The following is a 10,000-nucleotide window of genomic DNA, read 5'->3' as shown; positions in this document are numbered from 1 at the left end:
GGGCCACACACCCTTCCCCTTCGCCGCGCGCCACAGCCCCAGAGAGAGAGAGACCGGAGGCGTGCGGGACCTCCGGGCGCGGGCGGTCGGAATTGGGAGAGGGGGGAAAAGCCGCTCGGCGTGGCGAAGCGTGTCACGCGCGCCTGCCACCGTGCACGCAGGCGGGGCTCTCCCCGCGCTACACCGTGCCTCGCGGCCAGGCCTAGTAGCATGGCACGCTCACTGCTGTTGCAGCGGCTTGCCCCCCCGCCCCGCACACCACCCCTCCCACCCCAGCCTTGCGCCGCTCTGCCGCCGGTCCGTCCCTGCCAGAGAGCGGGGGCGCGGCCGCGGGCCCCCGAGCCTCTCGCCGCCACGGCCGGCGCCGCCGAACGCCGGTTGCCAGCGTGCCACGTGCAGGTGCCCTGGCACGGCCCGAGTTCTCCCGAGCTCGGCTCTCCTCAGTGTGCGCGCGAGATAGCCGCACAAGTGTCAGGAGGGAGGGGTGCTTGGCATGGCCCCTTCCCGGAAGCACGCCCATCCCTTCCATCGCTGCTGCGCCCCTCGAGCGACGGCCGGCCATCCGGCTCTGGCACCCGTCGGCGGCCGAGGTGGCAAGGGCAAGGGAGCTGGGTGGCGGGGCGGCCTGAGCCACGGCGGTCCTCTTGGGCACGCAGCGCCGGGCTACTGAGGGAAACCCCGGGCTCCGAGAAGGACGTGGCAGTGGTGGCGGCAGATGTCAGGCGCACCCCCGCCGGTGCACGCTCCCCCAAAGGCAGCAGCAGGGGAAGTACCCCGGTGGGGCCATGCAGGTTGTTTCCCTCGCCCCAGGGCCAGGTACCTAGCGCTCCGCGCCTCGGCAGTCCCCCCAGTTTTTTTCCCTCGGCATCGTCAAATGCTGTGGGTTTGCCGAAAGGGGCCGGCAGGGCCAGGCGGCGGTTTAAAGACTCGGGCGGCTCGGCGTGGCCCGCCGTGATGGCTGTGGTGCCGGCGGCGGTGGCGGCAGGCATACCAGGCGGTGGCCATGCGGGGTGCCACTGAGGGGTGGGGAGCAGCTACTCCCACTGATCCCCTGCAGTGGTTGTCCCGTTGCCACCGGCCGCGCTTTTCCGTCACTGTCGTTGTCCCGCCCGCGCCGCGGGGGTAAACCGGGGAGGGGTGCCCTGCCCCCCCCCTCCGTGGCCCATGGGGGCTGACCCACTCGCCTCGCCGTAATGGGTGACGCCGGCAGAGAGCGCACCCTCTCTGCCCTTCCTCAGCCACGGGGTCGCGGCCCCTGGGGCCCACCCGCGCTCTCTCTCCTCAACCCGCCGCCGCGGTCTCTGGCGCGCGCGGCGCCGCGTCCGGCACCTCTCCTCTCCTCGAGGAGCCTTTTCTCCTCGAACGCGCACCGGCAGCGCCGTTGTCCTCCAGCCGTCCTCTGGCTCAACTGCCCGCCTGCTGGTGGGGGCGAGCGCTCGGTGGGCCCTCCGGCAGCGGAGGCCCGCGAGTGCAGGCGATCCCATGCCGAGCGGCCGCAGCGCCGCTCAACGGGTGTCCCTCCCTGCGGGGATGGTCAGCCGGAAGGCGCCCGCCATCAGCCGGCGGCGGTCTCGTCCCGGGCCCCGCTCGTCGCATCCTCCATCGCCCTTCCCGGCCGCATGTGGGCCACAGGAAGGCGCGCAGGGCAGCCATGGGGGCGCTTCTCCCCGCCTGGTCTCCGCGTGCAAACGAGGAGCGCAGGACTTGCACCCCAGCTCAGTGCCGTCCTGCCTTCCGCCGGGCGCGTGCCCGAGGTAAGGGGCCCTGGCGGTGCGATGCGGCGGTGGCGGTCCTGGGAGTGCGGCCCTGGTGGCGGCAGCGTCTGTCGTCCGGCAGGCCTTGGGCCCTGGCTATGACAGCTTGGCTCTCGGTGGCGCCCGCCTCCGGGGCCAGCGGCGGAGTGCGTCCGCCGGTCTCTCACCTGCCCGGCAGGGGAGCGGTCCTGCAGGAGGCGTGCCGGCGGGGGCTGGTCATCGTCGCGTGCCGTCTTGAGCCAGGGGAAGGCTGTGCAGTGGGGAAAGAGATAAGCCAGCCGTGCAGCGGCGCAGCAGCACTCCGTGAGGCCTGCGGCGTCGGGGGCCAAGGGAGAGCCGCCATGTGTGGGGGCCGATGGCCGCGCGCCCCCAGCGGCATGCCGTGTGTTTTGTGCGTGTCGTCCCGTGAAAGTGAGATGCGGGCAGGCTGCTGTGCCCTCCCGCATTCCAGCGCGCGCCGCGTGGCCCTCTGTGTGGAGGCCGGGCTGAGCCCGGGCGCCTGGTCCGCCTCCGAAGGACGGCATTTGTGAGGTCGGCGTCACCCCTCGCAGGGGAGGCGGTCAGGAGCGCGGGCTCCCCCACCTCTTGGCCGGCCTTCAGAGCGTGGGTTGCTCCAGTTGGTTTTTATTCCCCCTTCTGTTTCTGCGTGCTCGTATGGTCAAAGCCAGGCACGCACCCCCGCGTCCTCGGCCCCAGAGTAACAAAAAAAGGGGCCACTTGGCGTGAGCAGTGCCCGAAAGCCAGACAACTCTTAGCGGTAGATCACTCGGCTCGTGCGTCGATGAAGAATGCAGCTAGCTGTGAGAATTAATGTGAATTGCAGGACACATTGACCATTGACCATTCGAAGGCAAGTGCAGCCCCGGATTCCTCCCGGGGCTACGCCTGTCTGAGGATCACTTGATGATCAATAGCCATCCGGGGGCCACGCTAGCGGCACGGCTGGGGTCGCCTCTCTGGCCTGTTGCCCGCAGCGGGCGGCGGTGGCGGTGGTAGCAGCAGCGTCCCACTGGTGCCCAAGGGAAGGCAGTCAGGGGTTCGGCAAGGGAAGCGTTTCCCTAGGAGGCCTCGATCCCTTCACTGCGTTGCTCCCCACTCCCGGAGCAAGCCGCTGGGGTGGAGCTCGTCCTCGCTGGGACCGTGCCGTGGATGCGGTGGCACGGCAGCCTGGGGAGAGCGAGAGACGGCGTCGAAAGGCGCTGCCATGGGCTGAGAGAGAGAGAGGAGGGCGAGAAGGGGAGGCGAGGCACGGCCTCGCCCCCAGCGTCCCCCCCCACCGGCAGCTGTCTGTGGGTGGGAACCGCGGCGGTACTGTGCCATGCTTCCGAGCGAGCGCGCGTGGCGAGAGCACCGGGGATGGTTGTTCCGACCCCGTCCTCCCTTCACCCGCCCCCCTCCTCTTCTGTCGTGGTCTTGGGGCACGCCGAGGGGCGCCGTCATTCCTCTCTCTCTCCCCGCTGATGCCGTCGTGCGCGCCACCGCCCAGCCGGTCCTCCCATGCGGGGCCATCTCTGCCCCACTCCCTTTTCAGTTCTTGTCTCCGGGATGGGGCTCTCCGTCTCCTCGTCGCTCGCTCATGCGCACGCGCACTCTCTCTCTCTGGCTCCCTCCGGAAGCACGGAGAGGAGGGGGGACTGGTGGCATAGCGGGCGGGGGAGACACAGCTGCCATCGTCACGCACGCCCCCATGCGCGGCGCGGCCGAGCTTTGGGATTGCAAGCTCAGATCAGACGTGGCGACCCGCTGAATTTAAGCATATTAGTCAGTGGAGGAAAAGAAACTAATGACGATTCCCTCAGTAACAGCGAGCGAAGATGGAAGAGCCCAGTGCCGAATCCCCACCCCGTGGTGGGGTGTGGGACATGTGGCGTACAGAAGGCCCCCTCCCCAGCGGAGCTCTTGGGGGACCCAAGTCCTTGTGATTGAGGCCGCAGCCCCCGGACGGTGTGAGGCCAGTAGTGGCCCCCCGGCACGCCAGGCCCGGGGCTTCTCGGAGTCGGGTTGCTTGGGAATGCAGCCCAAAGCGGGTGGTAAATTCCATCTAAGGCTAAATACCGGCACGAGACCGATAGCCAACAAGTACCGTAAGGGAAAGTTGAAAAGAACTTTGAAGAGAGAGTTCAAGAGGGCGTGAAACCGTTAAGAGGTAAACAGGCGGGGCACACGCAGTCCTCCCAGAGGATTCAACCCAGCGAGTTGTGGTCAGCCAGTGCGGGTTCGGCGGATCCTCGCCTCCGCCTCCCCTCCGTCCCCCGGGTGAACCCCATGCGTGGGGTGAGCCGGGGGGGGCGGGCCGGTGCGGGGACCGCCACCCGACCGGCAGCCGGCCATGGCCGGGCACATTTCCTCTGCAGCGGTGCACCACGACCAGCTCTGGGTCAGCTGGGAAGGCCTCTGGCGGGCAAGTGGCCGAGCACCGCGCGAGCGGCAGCGGGTGTTACAGCCCCCGGGCAGCAGGTCTTGCTGAATCCCGGGGCCGCGGGAGAGGACCGCCGTAGCGCCCTCCTCCCCCCCCTGTTGGCAGTGCCATGGTTGGTGGCGTCGCTTTTCCCCCGCCCTCCCCCTCCTGGGGGTGGGGGGGGTGGGGGCGGTGTCCCCGCAGTGCGGCGTTTCACGCAGGGGTGCAGGGGCCGAGCCCACAGACACCCGGCACCACTGTCAACCAGGGCGGACTGTCCTCAGTGCACCCCAACCGCACAGCGCCACTGGGCCGGGCTTGACGGGCCGTGCTCCGGCGCCCAGGGTCCATGGCGATGTCAGCTACCCACCCGACCCGTCTTGAAGCACGGACCAAGGAGTCTAGCATGTGTGCGAGTCAGGGGCCGTCGTCGAAAGCCTGTGGTGCAATGAAGGTGAGGGCCGGCACGCCCCTGCTGAGGTGGCAGCCCTGGGCGCACGACTGGCCCGTCTCGCCCGCCGACCCCTCGCGGGGCCGGGGAGGTGGAGCGTGAGCGTCCGTGCTAGGTCCCGAAAGATGGTGAACTATGCCTGGGCAGGGCGAAGCCAGAGGAAAACTCTGTGTGGAGGTCCGTAGTGGTCCTGACGTGCAAATTGGTCGTCCGACCCAGGTCTAGGGGCGAAAGCCTAATTGAACCATCTAGTAGCTGGTTCCCTCCGAAGTTTTCCTCAGGATAGCTGGCACTCGGCAATGGGCAGGGTTACCCGCTAAAGGGAATGATTAGAAGTCCTGTGGCCGAAACGATCTCAAACTATTCTCAAACTTTCAATGGGTAAGGGGGCCGGCTCGCTGGCGTGGAGTCGCGCCGTGGAATGTGAGTGCTCAGTGGGCCACTTTTTGTAAGCAGAACTGGTGCTGCGGGATGAACCGAACGCCGGGTTAAGGCGCCCGATGCCGACGCTCATCAGAGCCCAGAAAAGGTGTTGGTTGATCTAGACAGCAGGACGGTGGCCATGGAAGTCGGAATCCGCTAAGGAGTGTGTAACAACTCACCTGCCGAATCAACTAGCCCTTAAAATGGATGGTGCTGGAATGTCGGGCCTATACCCGGCCGTTGCCGGCAGTGCGATGCCCGCGGGGGCTAGGCCGTGATAAGTAGGAGGGCCGCTGCGGTGCGCCTCGAAGCCTGGGGCGTGGGCCCGGGTGGAGCCGCCGCAGGTGCAGATCTTGGTGGTAGTAGCAAATATTCAAAGGAGAGCTTTGAAGGCCGGAGTGGAGCAGGGTTCCATGTGAACAGCAGTTGAACATGGGTCAGTCGGTCCTAAGCGATAGGTGAGTGCCATTCCGATAGGGCAGGCGATGGCCTCCATTGCTCTCAGCAAAGGGAGTCGGGTTCAGATCCCCGAATCCGGAGTGGCGGAGACGGGCGCCGCGAGGCGCCCAGTGCGGTGACGCATCTGATCCTGGAGAAGCCGGCGGGAGCCCCGGGGAGAGTTCTCTTTTCTTTGTGAAGGGCTGGGCGCCCTGGAAAGGGTTCGCCCCGAGAGAGGGGCCCGCGCCTTGGAAAGTGTCGCGGTTCCGGCAGTGTCCGGTGAGCTCTTGCTGGCCCGTGAAAATCTGGGGGAGAGGGTGTAAGACTTGCGCCGGGCCGTACCCATATCCGCAGCAGGTCTCCAAGGTGAACAGCCTCTGGCATGTTGGAACAATGTAGGTAAGGGAAGTTGGCAAGCCGGATCCGTAAATTTGGGATAAGGATTGGCTCTAAGGGCTGGGTCGGTTGGGCTGGGGCGCGAAGCGGGGCTGGGCGCGCACCGTGGCAGGACGAGGCACTGCGCGCGGGTGAGTGTGCTCCGCGTGGCCCGCCCGGGCGCCGGGGCGTGCGCGGGCGCGCATGGCGTCGACTCTGGACACGCGCCAGGCCCTTCCCTTGGATCGCCCCGGCTGCGGCAGGCATCGCCCGCCCTCCCCTCCACCCGCCCTCCGCCTTGCCGCGGCCGGCGCCCCATCGGCGACCTCCACCATCATCGTAGCGCGCCGCTGCCCCGTCGGTTCCTGCCGGCAGCGTCCCCGCGGCGCACGGCCGTGGCCAGCGTCAGCCGAGCAGTTCGCGCGGGGGAGGGTCCCTGGAGGGGGTCCCCGGGCTGGCGTCCCACCTCGGCCGGTGCCTAGCAGCCAGCTTAGAACTGGTGCGGACCAGGAGAATCCGACTGTTTAATTAAAACAAAGCATCGCGATGTGATTTCTGCCCAATGCTCTGAATGTCAAAGTGAAGAAATTCAATGAAGCGCGGGTAAACAGCGGGAGTAACTATGACTCTCTTACTACCTGAAACCTGGCCCCCCGGTTGGACAGGGGCGACGGGTTCGGAGGTGGGCTGAGCACCCATTCCGTTCCCGATGTTGAATCTGGTCATGACTCGGCTATTCCAAATCCAAATCCGTTTCTCGGAGGAGGAAACTGGGGGCAGCCGTTACACCTTACTAGGGTATCGGTGGGCACTCAGACCTCCTGAGATGATTTGTAACATCTACAACCACCAAATTGACAGAAAATGAATTGGGCTTGCTGGTGAATTTTTCTCTAGAACTGTATAGGTCAGATCTGCAGGAGCATGTACAGGGGGTGGTTCATGTTTCTGTTAATGGGGGGGTGTTGAACGGGGTTCCTGAGGTGTTTGAACAGCCTACACCACAACTGAGTGAGGGGGACGACTTAATCCTAGTCCCCCTAAGGATGATGATCAGAATGTACTTGAGAAGGGAGGCAGTGGGAAGGGGGAAGAGGGTACACCACAGGCATTGCCTCCAGTGCCTGAGGTCCGCAGTGAACAAGCACCGGATGACATCGTGAAGGTGGCTGTTCCTGACAAAAATCATGTCCTTGCTGTGGTACCCGGCTCAACTCGATGTTGGCCCTAATTGAACACCTTAAGGGGTCTCACGGGAGGAAGTGGGTGTGCTTTCGGTGTGCCTAGTGTGGGAGGGAGGATTTTAACCATCACAGTACTGTTTGTCATTTTGCAAAGTGCAAGGGTCCGAAGGATGCGGGGCCTCCAGTGGGAGAGTGGATATGTGAGGTATGCAGTAGAGATTTTATGACTAAAATTGGCCTAGGACAACACAAAAGATTGGCACATCCACTGGTTAGAAACCAGGAGAGGATCGATGCTTCCCAACCGAAAGAAACATCAAACCGAGGAGCCCACAAAAGATGCTGGACAAAGGAGGAGGAAGAGCTACTTGTCAAGCTGCAGGTACAGTTCGAGAGTCACAAAAACATTAATAAGCTCATATAGGAACACTTAACAAGCAAAACAGCTAAGCAGATTGGTGATAAAAGGAGAATGCTGCTCAGGAAGAATGGAGTGGGTGGGGGAGCAGCTGGGAAGTTGAAATCAGAACCTGGGTCAAGTCATCAATCCCAGGCAGGAACTGTGAACAATGGACTTGGGAGGAACCACCAGCCGGGAGGACCAGCTGCTGGGAAGGGAACAATAGGGACATCTGGACACCACTTTGATAGGGATAACGGTCTCCGGGAAACCGTTGGCCAGCAGAGGGTGGGGCGACTGCAGGCTCATTATCAGAAAAGGATCAAAGAACGTTTATCAGATGGGACAATTAACAACTTCCCCAGAGCATTTGAACAGTTATTAGAAGGCCAAAAGGTGCGACCACTGCTCAATAATCAGACAACGCAGGACTGCTTTGGTTGCCTGGAATCAGTGAGCCAAATAAGAACAGCACTCCGGGGGAAAAGCAAAAAGGAAACTCGGGAGGAGCAGCCAAGAAAACAGTTTCAGAAGTGGATGAAGGACAGAGCGATCAAAAGAGGTAACTACCTCCGCTTTCAGCGTTTATTCCATCTAGATGGGGAAATTAGCGAAGATCATTTTGGATGACATTGAATGTCTGTCCTGTGATATATCACCCAGTGAAATTTATTCAGTATTCAAGGCCAGATGGGAAACACCTGGACAGTTTGGTGTGAGACTTGAGAGTCTTTGGAGACTTTGAAATTAAAGGGAAGGCCCACCATAAGGCCTTCAGGGAGTTAATTATGGCCAAAGAAATTGAAAAGAACATGCGGGAAATGAGCAAGGGCTCGGCACCAGGTCCAGATGGGATTGCCCTTGGGGACATCAGGAAGATGGATCCCGGGTATGCCCAGACTGCTGAGCTCTTCAACCTGTGGCTAACATCTGGTGACATCCCGGACATGGTGAGGGGGTGCAGGACTGTTTTGATCCCCAAATCAACAAAACCGGAGCGCCTGAAGGACATCAACTGTCACCCTGAGTTTTTAAGATTTTCTAAGCCTTCTGATGTTGACATTCTTGTAGTGAATTTTCTCACACACTTTCTGTAAATAACTCATTGTTTTGCATTCCTTTATGGAGGAGGAGAGAGTTGATGGACTGTTGGTTTAACCAGTGGCATTGGAGAGGTGCCACTGTCACCCTCCAATCCACTGTCACTTTTGGAAAACTATAAATGTTGGAGTCAGAAAATAAACGGCCCTTTTTTTCTCTTTCACCTTGAGAACGGTGTGAGCGTGTGTTCTTTTGTGTCCTATAGCGACACATCAACAACTGGAGACCCATCACAATTGGTTCCATCTTGCTGAGGCTGTTCTCCAGGATCGTGACGGTGAGGATGACTAAGGCGTGCCCCCTCAACCCAAGGCAGAGAGGTTTCATCAGTGCGGCGGGATGTTCTGAGAACCTGAAGCTCCTGCAAACTATAATTCGGACTGCCAAAAATGAACATAGATCACTGGGTGTTATATTCGTGGACATTGCTAAGGCTTTTGACACCGTGAGCCACCAGCACATCTTACACGTTTTACAGCAACGGAGAGTGGATCCCCGCGTCGTCGGACTGGTGGACAATATGTACAAGGACATCAGTACCGTCAAGAAGAACACGCACACGGACAAAATCCAGATCCGGGTTGGAGTGAAGCAGGGTGATCCGCTGTCACCCCTTCTATTCAACATGGCAATGGACCCCCTGCTGTGCAAGCTGGAAGAGAGTGGCAAAGGATTCCATCGTGGAGAGCATACGATAACTGCCATGGCATTCGCTAACGATCTGGTCTTGTTGAGCGACTCCTGGGAGAACATGAACGTGAACATCAAGATACTGGAGACCTTTTGCGATCTCACAGGTCTCAAAACGCAGGGACAAAAGTGCCACGGCTTCTACATCAAGCCCACAAAAGACTCTTACACTGTCAACAACTGCACTGCATGGAGCATCAACGGCACACCCCTGAACATGATTAACCCCGGGGAATCGGAGAAATACCTCGGCCTGCAGATCGACCCCTGGACTGGGTTTGCAAAAACCAACCTTTCCGCAAAACTAGACGTCTGGCTCGAACGCGTTGACCGAGCCCCACTTAAACCTCTGCAAAAACTTGACATCCTCAAAACATAACCATTCCTTGACTGACCTACCTGGCTGACCACTCAGAGATGAAAGCAGGGGCCCTTGAAGCCCTTGACCTGAAGATCCGAACAGCGGTTAAGGACTGGATGCACCTATCTCCGTGCACGGGTGATGCCATCTTGTACTCGAGCACGAGGGACGGCGGTTTGGGCGTCATCAAATTGGCGGGACTGATTCCCAGTGTGCAGGCCCGGAGACTGCATCGCATCGCACAGTCTCCGGACGAGACGATGAAGACCTTCCTGGAGAAAGCTGAGATGGAGAAAATGTATGAGAAACTATGGATTCAAGCTGGAGGGAAGAGAGCGGCGATGCCGTCAATTTGGGATGCACTACCGGCGTCTGTACCACCCGCAACTGCAGAAACACTTTCGGAGTGGGAAGCACCAAACCCT

At 61.2% G+C, this 10,000-nt stretch overlaps 1 non-coding gene and 1 pseudogene across 1 annotated transcript; both read left to right on the top strand.

Annotated features, from left to right (window-relative positions):
* Positions 1 to 2,500: 2,500 nt before the first annotated feature.
* On the top strand, positions 2,501 to 2,653 carry LOC129131548 (5.8S ribosomal RNA). The gene has a single exon (XR_008535696.2). It is a non-coding gene; the product is annotated as a 5.8S ribosomal RNA (ribosomal RNA).
* An 817-nt stretch (positions 2,654 to 3,470) lies between these two features.
* Positions 3,471 to 10,000, top strand: part of LOC143694589 (28S ribosomal RNA) — an 8,855-nt pseudogene continuing 2,325 nt past the window's right edge.

Source organism: Agelaius phoeniceus, chromosome 7 (genome assembly GCF_051311805.1).
Source record: "Agelaius phoeniceus isolate bAgePho1 chromosome 7, bAgePho1.hap1, whole genome shotgun sequence".
In the NCBI taxonomy this organism is placed as follows: domain Eukaryota; kingdom Metazoa; phylum Chordata; class Aves; order Passeriformes; family Icteridae; genus Agelaius; species Agelaius phoeniceus.
This window is presented reverse-complemented; position numbering and strand designations above follow the sequence as displayed.